Genomic DNA, 19,035 nt, shown 5'->3' with positions numbered 1-19,035 from the left:
CTCAACGTACGCTCCGTACACAAACACGCCATGGAAATCTGGAACCTTCTCGACTCTCTCTCGCCCAACATCGCCTTCTTCACAGAGACCTGGACCCACGCATCCTCTGCCCCCGACATCAGCACCACCATTCCAGACGGATACAAGATCCAGAGGAAAGACCGCCACAACCATCCAGGAGGAGGCCTCGCCTCCGCCTCACCACCTCCAGAGACACCTTCTCCTCTGCCGAACACCTGCACTTCCAGATCCAGACCACCCCCAAAGCCACACTCCGAGGAACCCTCGTCTACAGACCCCCCGAACACCCTTCGGCACCACCATTACAGACTTCATCGCACCCCACGCCATCGCCTCAACAAACTACATCCTCATTGGAGACCTGAACTTCCACCTCAACAACCCCAGCGACCCCAACTCCACTATCCTTCATGACAACCTCGCCAGCATCGGATTTAAACAACTCGCCAACACACTGACCCACAGAGCAGGACATACCCTCGACCCCATTTTCGCGGCAGGAAACGGTCCAATTCAGCCGCCCAACGCAGCTGCGCGGGACCGACCACAACTGCGTACACTACGCCACCAACAAACCCAAGGGACCCAAACCAGACCCACACACACCACGAAGGAACTGGAGCAAGGTTACCAACGAGCAACTTAACTCCACCCTCACCCGAGACAACCACACCCGGGGACCAGACGCCAATGACGGAGCCAGAGAACTCCACACCTGGATCTCCAACTACGCAGACGAGCTCGCCCCGCTACGCAACCCCGACAGACAACACTCCAGGAAAGCCGCCTGGTTCACCACGCTCTCCAAGAGGCCAGACGCACCTGCAGACGAACTGGAGAAACACTAAGGCAACGAAAACCACACCACCTACATGGACACCATGACGGTCTACCACAACCAGATCAGAGCCACCAAGAGGAACTTCATCCACAACAAAATCATGACCAACTTCAAGGAACTTTTCAGTGTCATTCAAGAATTCACCAACCCACGCAGCGAAGCCACAGACATCACCCCATCCCAAGACCTCTGCGACAAGCTTGGAACCTATTTCCACCTCAAGATCAAAAACCTCTACGACAACTTCATCGACCATCCACCAGGCGCCACAGACTGCCCTCCAGAAACACCAGCCAGCCCACCATCTCCAACTGGACACAGATCACAGCCAAAGACACTGCCTCGACCATGAAAAGCATCCACTCGGGGGGGCCCCTACTGACTGACTGACTGACTGAGATATTTATTAAGCGCACTTATGCCGAGGCGTCTTGGCGCCTCACATCTACCACAGAGGCACGGCCACATCACACCCGAACTACAACTCACCATCAACACCACCTTCAAAACAGGCACCTTCCCAGATGACTGGAAGCGCACAGAAGTCAGACCCCTGCTCAAGAAGCCCACAGCTAACCCCACTGACCTCAAGAACTATTGGCCCATTTCGCTCCTCCCCTTCGCAGCCAAAGTTGCAGAGAAAACAGTCAACAGGAAACTGACACGATTCATTGAAGAGAATGCCGTCCTCAACCCATCCCAATCCAACCACAGCACAGAGACCACCCTACTCACCACCACAGACATCCGCATCCTCCTGGACCAAGGCCACTCCGCAGCCCTCATCCTACTCAACCTATCAGCGGCCTTCAACACTGTCTTCCGCCACACACTAGTCACCAGACTACACGACGCAGGTATAAAAGCAACAGCCCTGGACTGGATCCGATCATTCCTCACCGGAAGAAGCCAAAGGATCAGTCTCCAACCCTTCCTCTCCGACACGAAAATCACCTTCGGAGTCCCACAGCGTTCATCACTGAGCCCCACCCTCTTCAACATCTACATGGCCCCCCTCGCAGCCATCGTCCGACAAAACGGCCTCAACATCGTATCCTATGCCAACGACACCCAGCTCATCCTCTCCCCCACCAAAGACCCCACAACTGCCAAATGCAACTTCCAGAAAGGAATGAAAGACGTCGTAGTCTGGATGACCAACAGCTGCCTGAAGCTCAACGCCGAGAAGACATAAGTCCTCTTCCTCGATACCATTCCTTCTGCATGAGACAGCATCTGGTAGCCGACCACCCTCGGAAGGCTACCTGCCCCCTCAGACCACGCCAAGAATCTAGTCATGGTCCTCGACTCATCACTCACCATGAACCGACAGGTCAACTCTGTCACCTCCAGCTGCTTCAACACCCTCCACAAGACCTTCAAGTGGTTCCCCCCTTGAGTCAAGGAAGACAGTCACCCACGCACTCATCATCAGCAGACTGGACTATGGAAACACACTACGCCGGCATCAACAATTCCCTACTCCGCAAACTCCGGACAATACAGAACACCGCCGCCAGACTCGTCCTCGGCATCCCCGACACGAAAACATCAGCCAACACCTACGAAGTCTACACTGGCTCCCCGTGGATAAAAGAGTCACTGTCAAAATCCTCACTCGCGCCTACAAATGTCTACACAACAACGGACCCAAATACCTAAACGACAGAATCAACTTCCACGTATCCAAAAGAAACCTCCGATCTACCAACCTCTCACTGGCCGAAACCCCACGCATTCACAGAGCCAGAGCTTCTCTCACATTGCAGCCAAGACCTGGAACGAGCTACCGGCAGACATCATATGCGCCCCCTCCCTGAACACCTTCAGGAAGACCCTCAAGACCTGGCTCTTCGGCTAAACAGATCTGCGGACCCGCCCCCCTCAGCGCCTTGAGACCCTCACGGGTGAGTAGAGTGCTTACAATTCCCTGATTGATTGATTGATTGAATGTAACAATAATAGTATAGAGGAAAGCAAGTGTGTGTGAAGCTTCCCTTAAATTCATTTCCCTCCCACCACCAGGTCACAAAAGGAATATCAGTTATCACGGGGGGAGAGAGGGCGAGGAAGTGAGAGAGTGAGTGGAAGAGGGAGTGTGTAAGAGAGGGTAAGTGGGAGAGAAAGCGAGCGAGTGAGCGAGCGGGTAAGTGGGAGAGAGAGAGCGTGAGAGAGAGAGCGTGAGAGAGAGAGCGTGAGAGAGAGAGCGTGAGAGAGAGAGCGTGAGAGAGAGAGCGTGAGAGAGAGAGCGTGAGAGAGAGAGCGAGAGAAAGCGAGAGAAAGCGAGAGAGAAAGCGAGAGAGAAAGCGAGAGAGAAAGCGAGAGAGAGAGCGAGAGAGAGAGCGAGAGAGAGAGCGAGAGAGAGAGCGAGAGAGAGAGCGAGAGAGAGAGCGAGAGAGAGAGCGAGAGAGAGAGCGAGAGAGAGACTTAGACGATATAAACACCTCTACTATAGAGTACTAGATGTGATATTTTACTGTAGGAAATAACCTGATACCTCTCACCCACACAAAGGTCTGATAAAATTTCTACTGTTGGCAACACTGTTACATCAAACCGGAAATAGGTGGTCTGGAACTCTTCCTCCCCTAAAAGACACCCAGAGCAAAAAAAAACTAATAAACACAAAGGAGCTCCCTGCCACCCCTCTCCGATACCCGCATACCAGATACCCTTCTATCTGAAATCCCCCTAAAACTGAATGCAACAATCTGCCCTGCTAGCGCCAAGAGGCCAATGAATTAGTGAACGCAGCGCTACCGAAACGCTTAGCAGATGTGTGCTTCCTAACCCCTCCAAAGCCCTTTTGCAGAAGCCCGTGGCCTTTTGGCTGCTCCCTGGTCTCGGGGCCCTGTGCGCGATGATCCGGGTGAAACTATGCCAGTGGTTCCCAGAGCTGCAGATGGCCTCGCTCGTCCATGGAAAGAGACGTCTCCCCAAGCACTCATTAACCGGCCAGCACAGCCCCCACCCGGCCATACTCGTAAAGGCAGAGATTGCCCTGCTGCGCGCGCGACCCTGCTGTTCCAGCAGTGTGCTTGCTTATTGTGTGATAAACCCCGGGATCTGCCGCGGTGCTGGAAGGTGTGCTCACATTATCTGTAAAATAGATATGAAAAAGTATATATCTTTTAAGCACGTTACTTAAATCGGCCCAATAAACTCTGTGAAAGAACATACACTCGCTTTAAGGCGCACTGCCAGGCATTACCGTAATATGTCGGCCAATCGATGATAAGGCTACAAAGATAAAAGGAGATGAAAAGAGTAGGAGGGAAGAAAAACAAGCGCGGCCGCAAAAGTGAAAGCGATCGCACTAATTTGTAACATGATACACAACAGATGGCCATCTTGTGCACCGCTGCTCGCTCCCGCCAGCTGTAGGCCGTGGGAGTTAACATTGACAGAAAAGGTGGGACATGCACCCGCCTTTGGCCAATTGAGTGCTTTCATTCTTGAAAGCCACACGCAAAGGCCAAAGGAATGTTTGAGAGGAGACCGACCCACACGGAGAAGTCTCTGGGAAGTCTAAAGTGATTTCAAGAGGACCTCTCCTAGAGCAGCGCATGCGCGCTGCACTAAGCTCGGCCTAAAAAAGTATGTGGAGTGACAGATTGATTGAGATTGAAATCTGAGATTACCTTAGGCAAAAAAGATGGGTGTGTATGTAAAACAACCCTATTGTGGTGAAAAACTGTAAAGGGTTCTAAAGAAGATAGAGCTTGCAAATTCAATGACTATACGAGCAGAGGTAATTGCAACCAAAAAGGCAGTTTTCCATAAGTGATGCAGTGATGCACTATGAACAGGCTCAAAGGACGGACCCATTAATTTGGATAGCACTATGTTCAACTACCAAGGAGAACAGGGGTTTCTGAGAGGAGGAAAAACCTTTTTCCCCCGACTAGAATCGTGAAAAAGATTCTTGTGTTGGATATATAGGATATGCAGTGATACATACACAATGAGAACAGTGGCAGGGTATAAGATGCTGCACCAATTACTTGTGTTCTTGTACAATATCTAATACATATTAGTTATTTCAACCAGTAGTGGTCCAACAAATGCCCACCTCCCGAAACGAGCCACCAATTTGGGTTCAAATATAAAACAGATATACAAAAAGAAGGGAGAGGCAATGCTATAATGACCAAAGAGTTAATCTCTCTCATTCATCACATACGATGACAGAATAAATGATTTCTGTAGCCGGAATTGTTCTTAGTCTTTTTTTATTTCAGTTTTGTATGTATAGAAGCAAAACACCCAACGCGTTTCACCCTTTCAGGCTTCTTCAGGGCAACTATAATGTTTCGCAGAGTCTTCAGCTCGGAGTTTCCCGATACTCATTCTAGACACTTTCAAATTTTAGGATATACACTTTTATAATTCAGTTGCTGTAGGTACATATTCTGGTCCACGTTCCTCTTTCCAATTCAGCGGGTCCTACTACCACACCAATAAGTGAATGCACTCAATCGCCCAATCTTTCAAAATTAAAAAGTTGTCCTTCTATGTGTTTGAGTCCACACCCATGGTAAGTCCAAGGACCTCGAGTAATATACAGTAATGGCGGCGCTCAATCGCTACCCCTATTCAGCATGGAGACTCCTCTTCCATACACAGGTCCGGCGTACGCTCCATAACAAATGGAGACGGGGAGGGGCCGATCACCCGTGCGTTTCTGGAGACCCTCTTTAACTCCCTCCGAGAAGACTTTCACTCGCTCAAGCAGGAGGTGGCGGGGGAGGTACGGGAGATGTGCCGAGAGGTAGATGGTTTGGGGGAGCGGGTGGCCGATATGGAGGATCAGGATCACGCCAGAAGTGCAGAATTAGAACTCCTCCAACAAGAAGTTCTTCGCCTCAAGGACCAACAGGTGGACCTCCAAGCGCACGCGGAGGACCTTGAGAATAGGTCGCGCCGCAACAACATACGGGTCCGGGGCGTTCCATCATCTGCAGAGGGGACTGATCTCACCCAATACCTGCAGGGCCTCTTCCGTGAGATCCTCAGGGAGGGGTCAGATTTTGACGTCAGAATCGACCGAGCACACAGGGTGGGCCTGCCGCGGCGCGCACCTGCTCCCCCCCAGACATTTTGGCCTTCCTACCAGATTTTCCCCTGAAAGAGCGGATCCTACGGGAGGCACGCAAGAACCAACCTCTTCAATACCAAGGACACTCAGTGGCGCTCTTCCAGGATCTATCAGTTATCACACTACAAAAGCGAAAGGCGTTCAGGGCAGTTACTTAATTCCTGAGAGACAAAGGGATACCCTACACCTGGGGCCATCCCTTCCGCTTGATTTTTAAATGGAATGGGGCGCTGCACCATTTGAAGTCCTTTCAGGAGGTATACTCTCTGTTGGGCCTTGAACATAAAGATATGGAGGCCTCCCCTACGCATTCGCAACATTCCAAAGGAGACGGTTGGCACCGGGTGGGTCGCAGACGCCAACCCACAGCAGCACTGAAGCTGGGCCCCACGACGATGTCGCAGGAACGGGCTGCGGCCCTTCATGCGGTGCTTGGAGACACCTCCCATACTGAATAGTTTCTGCACAACGGGGACGCATACACATGGTCTACTTGCAGGCTGGGGGGAGGGGCAGGGGTCGATGGAGTATCACGCTTGGTTCAGTACTTCACCACCAGCCTGCGTAGTTAGGAGGTGGGTCTGGACTATGGCATTCGGTGGGGAACGTTCTGTTGGGATTAGGGAGGGGGAAGACAGGGTCTTGTTTCGAAGTTCGGTGCGGGAGGTTGGGTGGGGGAGGTGAGAGTGGGGGAAGGGGGGGTTGGGAATGATGGGGGAGGGTGGGAACCGGTGTGCCACACGGGAGGGAGGTCCGGGGAGAAACACCACAGGGATAGGTCCCCCTTAGACGATATTCTCATTTCATGGGCGGGCATATGACAGAGGTCACGTTGAAAGTTATTACCCTCAATGTGCGGGGGCTCAACAATCCTGTTAAACGGCGCTCCATTTTATCATATTTAGAGAATTCCGGTGCCTCGATCTGTCTCTTGCAAGAAACGCATCTCTTGGCTAAGGACTGGCACCGGATGCGCTCTAGGGCGTTTCCTCACCAGCTTTACTCCTCTACCCCTGATAAAAAAGCTGGGGTTGCTATCTTATTTGCCAAGCATTTCCGTGGCCAGGTGGGCAATAAAGTAGCGGAAATCAAGGGTAGGCTACTCGCTTATAACCTACGGGTGGATGGTCTGTCCCGGACCATAGGGTCTCTTTAAGGTCCCAAAACCGTTACACGCTGGTGGGCGGCGACGTCAATTTAGTCATGGATGGGGAGTCTGATAGGTCAGGCCACCGTTTCGGTTCCACAGGAGCACTCTCCTCAGAGGGGGGGGGGGGGGGGGGGGGGGGGGTAGAAGAGTGATCGGCCCAGAGGGGACTGGTGGATTTATGGAGGGAGGCGCATCGCCACAGCACCCATTACACGTTCTACTCACATGTGCACCACACCTATGCTAGGCTAGACCACTTCATAGGATCCTTGGAGGTCCAGTCGCTCGTACGGGACATTGATATCATCCCTGCCGCTGCATCAGACCATGATGCAGTGGTGGTGTCGCTTGCTGTCCCCCGGACTAAGATAGTGGGAGGTAGATGGCGGCTGCGGGAGACCCTCCTACAGCGGACTGGGGTGGCCCAACAGCTACACCAACGCATCACAGATTACCCGAGACTCAACGATACGCCGGACACACCCTTGGCGGCAGTTTGGGGGGCGTTGAAGGCGGTCATATGAGGGGAGCTGATAGCCATCTCAGCGGCTGAAGCCAAAGAACGTAGGGAGAAGCGAGAATCCTTGACAGCTCAGGTAGTGGAACTCGAACGGGTGCACATTCGTACCGGGGCTCCCACGGTGTGCAGGCAATCGAAGACGGCCAGGGCGCAACTCGCTGGGCTCGATCTTGATCGAGCAGAATATGCCGCTTTGCGGCTGCGTCATGCATACTATGTGGGGGGTGATAAAGCGGGACGCCTCCTGGCCAGCGCGCTGCGAGCCCGTGTACAGCGGTCGAAAATCACAACCCTCTATAGAGCCCAAGGCGAGACACTGGTCAGTGATGACCAAATTGCTGAAGCTTTCAGAGACTTTTATGCCTCGCTGTACAGCGCTGATTGGTCCCTTTGACACGTACTGGGAGGCATACCCGAGGGGGGCGGCAACGACAGTGCTTAACGCGGCTGGGGCTGCCACGTTGGATGCACCCATTAGAGTGGAGGAGGTGGTGAGGGCGATTTCTCGCCTCAAGCCACTGAAGTCACCGGGGCCGGACGGCTTTTCCGCTGGCTTCTATAGAACTTTTTGTCCGGTGCTCGCACCTCTTCTGACGCGACTTTTCAATTCCTTCCAGGGGCCGGGCTCGATCCCTCCTGAGATGTTGGAAGCTGACGTCATTGTCTTACCCAAACCGGGTAAAGAGGTTACCCGTTGCGCATCTTACAGGCCTATTTCCCTCCTAAACCTGAACCTTAAAATATTCACGGGGTGCTGGTTTCCAGATTTGGTTCACGACTTCCTGGTCTTATCGAGCCGGACCAGTCTGGCTTCATCCCCGGCAGACAAGGCAGCGACAATACTAAATGCCTGTTACACCTCATAGACAAAGCTCATTTTAAGGGGTTGAACGCCATGCTTCTGTCTATAGATACCAAGAAGGCGTTTGACAGGGTTGACTGGGGCTTTTTAGATAAAACGTTGGCCCATTTTGGAATCGGGCACTGCTTCCGGGCATGGGTCGCAAGCTGCTATGACACACCTAGAGCGACGATCCATGTCAATGGTATCGCCTCGCAGCCCTTTGATATCCGGAGGGGCACTCGTCAAGGGTGTCCACTTTCACCCCTCCTCTTTGCGCTTTATGTCGAGCCCCTGGCACAGCGGATCCGTGACAACCCCGACATTACCGAAATCACCTTCGGGGGGGGGAACAGCATACCCTTAGTTTATACGCGGATGATATCCTGGCTGCGCTGGAAGATCCGGAGAAGTCTATACCTGCCTTCTTGGGGGAGTTGGATGCATTTGGGAGGGTTTCTGGGTTTAAGATGAACCAGGCCAAGTCCATGCTCCTTCCCCTGGGCAGTAGCACGCGTGCGGCTTCAGACTTTGGGGGCTTGCAGATTCAGGATTCCATCCCATACTTGGGAATTGTTCTTACCCCCTTCACCGAGCGGACAGTTTGTCTGAACTACTTGAATATCACTTCCCAGATTCAGGGTGACCTCAGGCGTTGGCGGAAGCAACCCCTTTCCTTGCTCGGGTGTGTCGCCGCTGTGAAGAGGTCTATCTTACCCAAACTTCTATACATTTATCAGACTATTCCAGCGTGCCTGCCCCGGGGCGCCTTACAAAAGTTACAAGACGCAGTGCAACACTTCATATGGGCAGGGAAACGGCCGCGTATGCGCAGAGCCCTCTCCTACCGACCTCCGGATGAGGGAGGCCTGGGAATTCTAAACCTAATATACTACTACAAGGCTGCGCATTGCGATATCTGGTGGAGTGGAGCCAACCGGAGTCGGAGAAGAGATGGTTATTTCAGGACAGGGCGATGGTGCAAACATCGCTTTGGAAGTGATCCTTCCTAAAGCGCCCCGATAGGCCGGCCTACCTCCAGAAGTCCCCCATTACCCGCACAGTACTACAAGTGTGGGATACAGTCGCGGTTCGGAGGGGGCTCACCAATTTTCCTTCACCACTTACGCCTCTGTTCGACAACCCTGAGTTCACCCCGGGATTGGAAAGGGGGGCTTTTCAGCAGTGGCGGTCGTCCCCATGCCGTTCAGCAGGTCATCTGTTTGACCTTAAGGGCTTCATTCAGTTTAGTGACCTGTCACAGTATCCCGGCATCACGGCTCCGCTCCGACATCAGTATTTCCAAATCCGACATTGGTTGACTCAGCCCGCAATTCGCCCTTTAGTAGGTAGAAAATTGACTGCTTTAGAAAAATGGCTTCTCACTAGAGCCTCGGACCGGAAGCTGATCGCTGACTTATACAAGATGATCTGCCCGATGGCTACTTCACGCCCCTCGGTAGGTCAACAACGGTGGGAACGGGAGCTGGGGAGAAGCCTCTCCGTAAAAGATTGGCAGGTAATATATTACAGGGCTCACCACACGGCCAGGAACACTGCCAGCAAAGAAACCGCAGTCAAGGTGGTTACGTACTGGTATTTAACTCCGGTAAGGTTACACAAGGGCAACCCTAGCCGTAGTTCCGCATGCTGGAGGGGCTGTGGGGAGGAGGGAACCTTGACCCATTTGATGTGGGAATGTAGTGAGGTGACGGGTTATTGGACGGCAGTTCTCAACGACATTGACAAACACTTTGAAACCGAGATTCCCCGTTTCCCGGCCTATACACTTCTAGGGCTGCTCAACACACTCACATTCCCTTTGAAGTTACTTCGGGGGCGTCAGATGGGCTTGGCTACGGGCGCGGCTGTACAGCACATTATTTCACTTTGGTGAATACGAACCCGCCCTACCCACACGGGTTGGCTGCATAGATTATGGTACACGGTGGGTATGGAGCGTATACAAGCTACCCTCACACAGTCCACGGCATCTTTTCATACAGTCTGGCAACCTATCCTATCTCTCCTATTGTCGGAATTTCATGAAGTCACCTGTCACAAATATCTTCGTCTGTTGCGCCTTACTGATTCTCCGACCTCCAGAGTGCCGCCTGGCATCTGCTAGAGGGTGGTGCTCTCGGGGGATGGCCTCAAGCGGCAGGACTCGGCACACCGGTTGGGGGGGGGGGGGGGGGGGGTCCGGGAAGTGGGGTAATTTCTGTTGGGAATGTTGGTTGGGAGGGGAGGGGGGGTTGGGCAGTAGACCCTCGACCCCGCTAGCACCCATGGATATTTGGGACTTTAGTGATTTATTACTACGGTTGGCGGTGGTAGAGGGTGGGGTGGGGGTTTCTGGGGGGCGTCTGCAATGTAATAGCAGAGTAACAGCTGTGTTTTGCCATGTACTTGCTGTGTCGTCAAATTTAATAAAAAACAAAGTTAAACATAAAAATTCGCCTGTGTAACAAAAACGATTTCTTTCAACTGTCTACAGGAGATGCACCAGTGCTGAATCCAGGATCCAGCACTGAGTAAGAAAAGGTAACGATAACCCTAACCCTACTTACCTGCTAAGTGAATTTCCTCCCATAGGATAACATTGGTGATTCTATGTGAAAAAGTTTCAAAGTGTCAACTTTTGAAATACAATAATATTCCTTAAAAATCATACCTGTAACCAAAACATGTCCCAGGACTGAATCTAGGATCCAGTCCTGTGGTTAGAAAAGTAATCCAAAAAGTAATTAATTGCATTTACTTAGAAATTCCCATTGAGCTCAATGTTATAATTGTGTTTGAATTGTGTTGCCCATTTCAACAACTGTAACTATTGCATTCAAAAGTCTATTGCCTATTGAAAGTATTTAACTAAAGCATCTCATTCTGAGAAAGTATATTTTGATACCTATTGTTGGTTCTAAAATAAAACAACCATATATTTTTTATATACAAACCATTGGCCTAGAGTTCAGTTCGTGAGTGTGTGAGACCATTTGCTGACTGAGTGTGTACAACAAATGCTTTACACTGTCCTCTGATACTGCCTTACTGCTCGACCAAGCTACCACTTGAGAGTAAGGTTATATCAAACTTTAGCTCTGCCAAACCTCTGGGGACTGTGGACTCTGTGCACACTGAACCTTACTTTGGTGCAGTATATACAGAGCCACTTTCTTACATTGGTGGATCAGCGGGGGGATACAAACTTGCACTTGTTGGACTACTTGGTTACCATCTGATCACATGACAAAACTCTTAAAATTGCCTTTAGAATTCCGATTGGTCTTTCCAAAATACTAAAAGTCTTGTCAGGGCCTTGCTTAAGTCCCCTTAGAATTTTAGAGAAATAAGAGTCACTGTAGTCAAGGGTAGAGGGTTAGAACTGTCAGGTTAGAATGTCTCAAAGAAACCCAGCTATTAGTGAAAATAATACCATGCACGACCTGGTGGAGGAGCACGACCTCACACCTTACTTACACTTGTCTTTCAAGGAATTGAGGTCCCTAATGCAATCTAAAAAGTATACCAATGGGGCTGCATCCAACCAAACAAGGGCTCCAGGAGCTCCTGGCTGAGTATGCCAATGACCACCCATCTGAACATGGTGATGACCAGACAGATGAGGAAGGGGAGGAGGAGGAGGAGGATAAGGACCCCCCCCTCTAGTAATCCCTAGGGAGGAAAGGGCCATCATACCCTTGACTCCAAGAATCAACCTCTGGGAACCTAGAGACCACATAGGTGGACCAGGTACCAGGGAACTCACTGGGGAACCCCCCCCAGTGAAGAGGACAGCTTTTTAGCAAAGCTGGCCAAAAGATTGGATCCAGAGTCCAGACTCCTGGCTCTAGAGAAAGAAAGAAAGAAAGAAAGAAAGAAAGAAAGAAAGGAGATGGGTTTAGTACCCATTAATGGTGGCAGCAATACTAAAACTAAGGATAGGGAGGAAACGTCTGATCCTAAAATCCCCAAAGGGATTGTCCCTGAATTTGAGGAAGGTGATGACATCACCAAGTGGTTCACAGCCTTTGAGAGGGCTTGTGAAATGAGAATAGTAAAACACCTCTCTGGTGGGCACTCCTGTGGGAACTGTTCTCTGGTAACTGCAGAGACAGGCTTCCGACCCTCTCTGGGACAGATGCAGGGTCCTATGACCTCATGAAGAAGACTCTGATTGAGGGATTTGGGCTCACCACTGAGTATAGAATTAGATACAGGGGGGCTCACAAAACCCAGACCCAGTCCTGGATTGACTTCGTAGACAACTCAGTAAAGACACTGGATGGTTGGTTAGCTGGACATAATGTGCATGATTTGTCTGGACTTTACCATTTGTTTATGAAGGAACATATACTAAGTAACTGCACAAATGAAAAGTTGCATCAGCATTTGGTAGACCTAGGTCTAATTTCTCCCAAGAATTGGGAAAGAAGGCAGACCACTGGGTCAAGACTAGGGTGACAAGGAGAGCCACTGGGGGTGACCAGAAGAAGGTGGTTACAAAACCTACCCAGGGGAAAGTTGGTGAGAATCCCCAAGATAAAAAGCCAGAGTCTTCCAAAGGGCCCCAAAAACCTGTTCAGGGGGGTGGGTCCCAAACTACTCCCTATGTGCCTCAACTTTATAGGGGGAAGAACTATGATCCCTCAAAGGCCTGGTGTAACAACTGTAAGAAGTGGGGACACTTAACTGTAGATAAATCTTGCCCCCACAACAAGGCCCCTAAGGCGCCCAGTACAGCTACACCTGGGGTGGCAAGTCAACAGTGTGCCCAGAGCAAATCAGGATGCACACTGAAGCAGTTCTAGTTTCAGAAGGGGAAGTTGAGTTTGCCACTGTAGCTGTGTGGCCACCCAACTTAAAAAAGTATTCACAATAACCCTGGGTTAATGGAACTAGGATAGAAGCTCTGAGGGATACAGGTGCCACTGTCACTATGGTGAGACACACACTGGTTTCCCCTGAGCAATACTTGATTGGGAAAACCTGCCTAGTCACCAATGCGGACAGTGTTGCCACTAATCATCCAATGGCTATGGTGACATTAGGCTGGGCTGAAACAGGTAGTGGTCTCTCAAAAGTTACCAGCTGCATGTCTGCTAGGAAATTACCTGGAAACCTCAGCCTGGGCTGAGGTTGAGCTAAAGACCCATGCAGCCATTTTGGGTATTCCTGAATTGGTGTGTGTGCAAACTAGAGCATGGAGCAAGAGGAAGGGTGAAAAAGTAGGTTTGGAGCCTGAAAGTATGGCCCAACCAACCAAGGGAAAAGGTAAGAAGACTGGGGGACCAGCTTCTGTACAGCAAACCACTCAGGACCCCTCTCCACAGGGAGAGGACTTGGACACCCCTGAGGGAACTGAGCCTATGGAGCTTGACCCTTACCAGGTTGAACTCTTGGGCCCAGGGGGACCCTCTAGGGAAGAGCTGTGCCAGGGTCAGCAAGACTGTCCCACTCTTGAAAGCCTGAGGCAGCATGCTGTTTCAGAAGCAAAGGGAGATGTCAGTGGTACCCACAGAGTTTATTGGGAAGAGGGATTACTGTATGCTGAGGCAAGAAACCCAACTCCTGGAACCACCAGGAGGGTGGTAGTGCCACAGAAGTACAGGAAGTTCCTCCTAACTTTGGCTCATGACATCCCTCTAGCTGGACATCTGGGGAAAACCAAAACTTGGGAAAGGCTAGTTAGTCACTTTTACTTGCCCCAGATGCACCAAAAGGTGAAGGAGTTTGTCAGCTCCTGTGTTGCCTGTCAAGCCAGTGACAAGACAGGTGGCCACCCAAAGGCCCCCCTGATTCCTCTGCCAGTGGTGGGTGTGCCCTCTGAAAGGGAAGGTGTGGACATTGTGGGTCCGCTTGAACCTCCCACAGCCTCAGGGTCAAATTAATTCTAGTAGTAGTTGATCATTCTACTAGGTACCCTGAAGCAATTCCACTTAGGGTTACTACAGCCCTTGCAGTAGCCAAGGTCCTCCTGGGTGTCTTCACCAGGGTAGGGTTTCCTCAGGAGGTGGTTTCAGACATAGGTTCTTACATACAGACTTACATCCTCTAGTGCCAACCTCTTGCTTCCCCCCAAAGGCCTATCTGATGTTCAAGCTCTAACAAACCACAACTTTACCTCTATAACCACGGTCATAGACACAGTTGCTCCCATACAACTGAAGAGGCTCTCCTCAAAAGACTCCAAACCATGGTATGACGGCAGTCTCAATGAGGACAGACGCTCCCAAAGACTAATTAAATGCCAATGGAGATCAGCACCATCCCCTGACCACCTTAAACTATTAAGAGTTACCAGAAAATCGGACTATAGAAAGATCAGAAGACCTTAAGCAATCTTTTTCATGAACCAATTATGCCAAGCCAAAGATCGACCTAAAAAACTATTTGAACTAGTCATAACACAATCTAAGGGCTTACCCTACCCCACCACGTTGGTCCAAGCACACTGCCCAGTTGCAAACAATTTGCCGCCTTCTTCACCAAGACAGAAAACATAAAGACGGACATACTTAAGGCCTTAGTAACTCACTCTGACACCAACATAAGTTGGTTTCAGAGTGACACCCCTCCCTCCCTCTCTAGCATCCCCTAGCTTATGCACACCAAAGCTCGCCCTAAAACATATTGCTGAATGGTCCTCCTTCAGTACTTCTACAGAAGATGCAATTCTAAAAGTTATCACATCATTGAACCCCTCAAACCACTTCACCGATCAATTTCCTGCCCACTGATTGAGTCTATATTATTTGTTTTGTACCAGATTATTGTCTAAGGACCACTGTCTTTAGAAGTAGTAGGTGATGTACTGAGCCTCACATGAAGTTTTGGGACACTCGTTGCATGTTATGCAAGCAGGAATGGACTATGAATGAGCTGCTCCCAGTGTGGCTTACAACTATTCTCTAATTTACTGGTTTTGGGTTTCCCACTCTCCAGGAGCTTTTGCTGTAATTCAACTCAAAGACTTTCTTCTTTTGATGGCTCTAACACATCACTTCTAGCCTCCTACATTGAGCCTACACTTTTACCTCATATCTTCACACTGTCCTGATAGTTTCAGCATCCTCAAATTCCGCTAAACATTTTATGAGGAGAACAAAATCTACCCGGCGTGTTAGTGGTTTCTCTGTACCACTCATTTTTGGCTGACCAGAACCCTTATTCTGTTGTTTTAGCAAATATGGAAAACTCTGAAAGTAATTCTTCTCTTTCCAATAAGTATACTTTGCTGACAACATCTAACATTCCGCTTTCCACCAACAAATTAAATCCTAAATTGACCACTTAGTCTATATCGACTTCTATTACTATGGATATCCTTCTTGAAGAGATCCGAGCTCTTCGGCCCTGCATCCGAGCTCTTCGGCCCTGCATGGTGGAAACAAATAAAAGACTTCAAGTGTTGGATGACAAGTGGTCTACTATGGAGAACAGGGTTATACAGATTGAACAACAAGCAGAATCTGTTCAGGTTGTGGCGAACCAAATTCCTTCAATGAAATCGGAGATCTTACTACTTAAACCCGTGGAAAATTTGGAGAACCGTAACAGGCGTAACAACTTACACATTTATGCTCTGGCAGAAGGCTTGGAAGGCTCAGACGCCATTTCATTCTTAAAAGCTTTCCTTCCTCAGGTGCTTGGTCTGCCTGGCTCTCCCGCCTTAAACATTCAAAGAGCACATCGCTTAGGTCGCATTCCAACCATGGCAGCCTCTTCAATCAAACCTAGAGGAGTGATCATATACTTCTTGGAGTATACAAATTTATTAAATGTCCTGCAGGCAGCTAAACTCAAAGGTCGCATTTCATGGCAAGGTTCCAATCTCTTCTTTGCTCAAGATTATGCCAATGACACAGTAGATTGAAGAAAGAAGTTCCTGGATATGGGACCAGCACTTCGCGCTCTCAATGCCAGGTTTGGTCTCTTTCATCCGTGTCTTTTTAAAGTGACATATAAAAACAGAACCACAAATTACGAAGATCCTGCGTTATACAACGGTTCTTGGAACAGTGTGGAGAAAAAGACATAGATTTGTCTCGACAAGCTAGTGTTTAATCTTGTGATGGCATTAGTTTCATATACTCTGCTGTTTTGACATTGTTGTGTTGTATCTCATCTAGTTCTGTTTTTTGGTTTCCTCTATGTTGTATTCACCTATTATTTTTCTCTCTTTTATTAGGTGCGGTAGAGCTAATGTCTGACCTCATGTTGTCCTTCAATTGATTTGTTCTGCTGTTTACAATAATGTTGTGATGTTCTTGTTTACTGAAGATTTTTGTTTCCCCATACGTTCCAGCCATGTTGTACTCACCTATTGTGTTTTTCTCTTTATTAGTTGCGGCATTTCCGGTTTTCATGTTATCCCTGGTCCGTTTCAATGATGTTCTCCTTCCCCGGTCTGCCCTGAGTTGCCCGGTTGGTTGTGCCATTTTCCTTGTGTGGCTTATGTTTTTCGTAGTTAGTCATTATGTTGATGGATTCTATAAAATATATATTTTTTTTTGTCTTTTTCCATTTCCACTCTCCCTCCCTTTTCCTATTCCCAGGTTATCTCTTTTTCTCATCTGTAACCTCTTTTTCTTTCCTATGCTATCTCCCTTCATTCAACTTGTGTCATTCCTTCTTACTCTCTGATTTTTATAACTATTCATTTCTTCCTTTTAAGTTTCCCTCTCTTTATCTGGTTAATTCTTTTAATCTTTTTTAATGACTTCTTCACCTTAATATCACTTCTATTTCTTGAAATTGTTTCTCATATTTCTGAATTGTATGTTATGTATTTGTTATTTATAACATTTCTTTTCTTTTTTTCATTATCTTATTTATCCACCTTAAGTCACCTTTCCCTTTTTACAAATGTTTTTCCTATTCTATTATCACTTCTGTATTTCTTCTTTTTGTCAACCAACTATATCTCTTTCTTTCATTCTCTCTTCTTTCATAACCACTCATTTCCTTCTTTATGCTTTTCATTTTTGTCAGTATAGTATTACAAAATGTATGCTGATCATTATCACATATACCTTATTGCTAAATTTTAATCGCTGTATTGTTTTTACTTTTACTCTATATTTCATTGTTTATTGTAGAGGTCTTTGAGAGTTGTTTCATGGAATGTTATAGGTTTGGGTTCTCCTATAAAACGTCAACGGGTTCTTACTCATTTATCTAATTTAAAATGCGATATAGCATTCTTACAAGAAGTTCATGTTTTAGAAAAAAAATAGCTAAACTTAAACGTCAATGGGTTGGCCAGGTCTTTGCTTCTCCAGGTACAGGTAACCGTAATGGTGTAGTAATTTTATGTCATAAACGTCTTTATTTGAAAATTATTTCGCAAGATTCTGATGATGCGGGTAGATGGGTTTCTCTTTCATTGTTATTAAATAATATTCCTTTGACTTTTCTTAATTTATATGCACCTACTGCCACAGATACTACTTTTTGGCCGACAATTCTATCTAAATTGATGTCTTTTCATGAGGATTACGTGTTGGTTGGTGGGGATTGTAATATGGTTATGGATCCTATTATTGACCGCAACTCCCATTCTAGATTCTCCTCCTCTCCTATGCATTCACAATTCACATCCACTATTTAACAAAGATCTCTAGTAGATGCCTGGCGTTTATGTAATCCTACACTCAGAGTATTCTTTACTTTCTCCAGTATACGCTTCTCAATCTCGTTTAGACTACCTATTCACCTCAAAAGCACTTGCACAGCACATTACTCATTCCGATATTGGTTCAATATTGATTTCCGACCACGCCCCGTCTCTTTAGATCTTTAGCTTCTTCCCCCTAACCATCACTTTTACCCAAAAGTTTGAATCTTTTATCACCACTTTTTTCCGTGAAAATGAAACTCCTGATATGTTTCCACAGATTGTCTGGGATGCCTTTAAAGCAGCCTCCAGAGACATTATCTGCTATATATCTCAAAGAAGGAAATCCTCTTTACAGATTTTACAATCACTTACGACACGTATCAAGCAATTAGAACACTCTTTTTTCCAGACAAACTCTAAATCATGCTTGGATCAATTAATCAAAACCAAATTTGAATTAAAAAAATTGTCAGACAACGCTAACTCATTTTTGCTTAAATCTTCAGCTAAATATTATGGGGGTCAAAACAAAGAGGGAAAACATTTAGCCAACTATCTTAAGGTTAAAAAAGAGAGCACCAAAATTATCCCCATTTTGTCCTCTAACAATCTTTTAGTTTACAAGAATGAAGAAATTGTCAGAATTTACCCAATTCTTTCAAACCCTTAAAAACCCGATATCCCAGGACCTCATACTCCAATATTTATCCAATATTACTCCTCCTTCTCATCTGGATTTTTCAGTGTTAGATGAAGATATCCTGGAATCAGACATTTTTTCTGCTATTCGAGCAATTAAACGAGGTAAAGCCCCAGGACCTGATGGTTTTACGATTGAATTTTATTCTCATTTTTCCCCCGTCTTCTTATCCCAAAACGACATCTTTTATTTCCCTTCTTTAATTCCTCCAAAAGGTCTACTGGTTCTTTTCAAGAAGCTCT

General features: G+C 48.0%; 1 protein-coding gene and 1 long non-coding RNA gene across 5 annotated transcripts in view; both read right to left on the bottom strand.

Annotated features, from left to right (window-relative positions):
* The window catches only part of LOC146817191 (ribonuclease H1-like), a 511,274-nt gene that overhangs the window by 229,985 nt on the left and 262,254 nt on the right, over nucleotides 1-19,035 (bottom strand). The gene's annotated exons all lie outside the window — the stretch shown is intronic.
* The window catches only part of LOC146817192 (uncharacterized), a 3,007-nt gene continuing 1,826 nt past the window's right edge, over nucleotides 17,855-19,035 (bottom strand). Inside the window, exon 2 of the long non-coding RNA XR_014962506.1 lies at nucleotides 17,855-19,013. This is a non-coding gene — a long non-coding RNA (uncharacterized LOC146817192). The remainder of the gene's footprint in view (nucleotides 19,014-19,035) is intronic.

This window comes from Triturus cristatus, chromosome 6 (assembly GCF_964204655.1).
Source record: "Triturus cristatus chromosome 6, aTriCri1.1, whole genome shotgun sequence".
Classification (NCBI taxonomy): domain Eukaryota; kingdom Metazoa; phylum Chordata; class Amphibia; order Caudata; family Salamandridae; genus Triturus; species Triturus cristatus.
The sequence above is the reverse complement of the archived record's forward strand: the minus strand, read 5'-3'. Positions and strand labels throughout refer to the sequence as shown.